This window comes from Cyprinodon variegatus, unplaced genomic scaffold (assembly GCF_000732505.1).
Source record: "Cyprinodon variegatus isolate N-32 unplaced genomic scaffold, C_variegatus-1.0 Scaffold2355, whole genome shotgun sequence".
Classification (NCBI taxonomy): Eukaryota; Metazoa; Chordata; class Actinopteri; order Cyprinodontiformes; family Cyprinodontidae; genus Cyprinodon; species Cyprinodon variegatus.
In genome coordinates, this window is record NW_015152808.1 from 29,615 (window position 1) to 31,925 (window position 2,311).

Genomic DNA, 2,311 nt, shown 5'->3' on the forward strand with positions numbered 1-2,311 from the left:
TGTTGCATGGCATAGAAAATTCGCGTTTGCAGTTTGAAGAACACCTGCTTGCTTCTGATGATTTCCTTTAGCTAACCAATGAGTGTTTGCGTTCTATGACTCATCCAATGACACTAGTTTTCACTAGATGTGGATGGAGCCAATGATCTGCATTGGATGGAGCACATGACGGGAAACAAATATTTAGAAACACTAAACCAGGGGTAACTAATTAAAAATAAGGGGGTCCAAATAAAGGAAATCATCAACCAGTAAAGGTCCGGAGACATTTTTAATGATCTGTTACTTTAAACAGAATTTAACGCTGAAATAAAATTAGGTATTTATGCATTCATGTCATACACTGAAGTTTTGAATAAAATAAATAGAAATTGCCAAAAATTGCATCACATGCTGTCTCAGAGGAGTTGACACTGTAGTCCTTGCATTTGCTGACAAGGCTCAGCAAATGACAACTTTTCCACTTGTTGAGTACTGGGTATAGCAGATTCAGACTTTTTTTTTTTATCTTAAAGGCACAATGTGTAACTTTTGGCCACTAGGGGTGCTAGACCTGTAACTGCCCGTATTTTCCTTCTACTAAACAGTGAAAATAATAAAGATTTATGACTTTGTACCAGGAACAAAGGGTTAACTTAGCAGTCTAATAATATTTTTTATTTATTTTTTGTTATTAATAAAGTTGATAAAAGGTATACATCCATCTTCTTTCAGTCTGTGCCAACGAACAAACTCCTTTCAAGATGGACTCTTGTTTTTCCTCGATCCCTTTCACGTTTTCTCTTTTTGGCCTCAGAAGGTTTAAACTTTTTCCTTGCCTCAGCCATGACCAGTAGTCGATCAGGAGGAAAAATAGTAGAGCTAAAGCCTTAGCTCCATGACTGTATACAGTCAGAGCATGTGGCAGTAAAGCAATGTTTTTCCAGGTCACATGACCTGACCAATGACGGTGCGTCTTCTCCAAACGTATGTAGTCTGTATTTAAAGAGGTGGGGTCCCACTGGTAGCACTGATAGTGTCAGGCGCTCTATATTGGCCTGATGAATCTTTTAAAATAACTCTAAACATCAACTCTTTAGGTCACAAAGTCTGCAGTGTGCCTTTAAATGCAAAATGTTTTTATATTTTTACAATTTTGGTATAATTGCTGCTCTAAGGCTGAAATCCCACATCCTCCACTCCGCCGCGCTGCGTTCCAGACCGCTTGTGCAAAGCAAAGCCTACAGCCTCCGCTGTTCCTTCTGTTTTGCTCTGACTTCCTCTGAGCTCAAGGAGAGCATGCACTATATTATTAATAAATTAATAGGAGCAAAACATGCGGAAATCAACACTTAATTTAGTATGACATATTAAAAAAAATCCCCATCAGCATCCAGCATAGGTGGGTTTCTGCCCAAATATTTTCTTTTTGTTGTGGATCTTTGTAACAGAGATATCTAAGATTATAAAAAACTGTTTTGTTTGTTCTCTATCTCCAAACTCAGCATCTCTGCATCCATTCCGGCAATAAGAAATTTGTTTAGAAGTTGTGAGAGGCGCTCTTGGAAGTTTTGACTCGATTTGCTGAAACTTTTAAGCTTCTCAGTATAAAATAAATATTTTGATGAAGATGAGAAATCTGCTTCCTTGTTTGCAGAAATACCAATAGTTTGCATCCAATCATTTATTTAAACGCTCTTAGTTTTAGGAAATATTTAAGAATTAAGTTCTAATTTGTAGTTACAGATCTGTCGTTACTATATTTTTATTCAACAAATCGGATCTTCTTCATGTTTTTTTTACTGTTTGGTGCGATTGCAATTGCAGATCTTGACCTGGCCGGACCGGAGCGGGGCTAAAAATTGCTCCGTATTTTGACGGTGACGTCCTGAGGAGTAGTGGTGGATGTGGGGGTAAGTGGGTCGCTCTGTCAGCTAAAGGCATGTTATAGAGTCTCTATACTCCAGTTAACGACTAATCAATTACTACATTTGTTGAAGGTTATTTCAATAATCGATTAATCTGATTAATTGTTTCAGCCCTAAAGGGGTTTATGTGAATAACTAAAATAATTCTGCTCACCTCCTTGCTGGTAGGTCATTCTCACTGACTGGTTTACTGACATTGGGCTAAGCCTCAGTTATAGAAGTGGTTTTAGTTTCAGACCTTTGACCTAAACACCAGCAGATAGTAACAGATAAACAGCTTAAAGGTTGCTATCTGCATGTGCTAGGGGTGGAACGATTCACAAAATCCACGGTTCGGTTCGATTCACGGTTTCTGGTCACGGTTTTCAGTTCGATTCGATACATGTTGATTGTTACACCGAAAT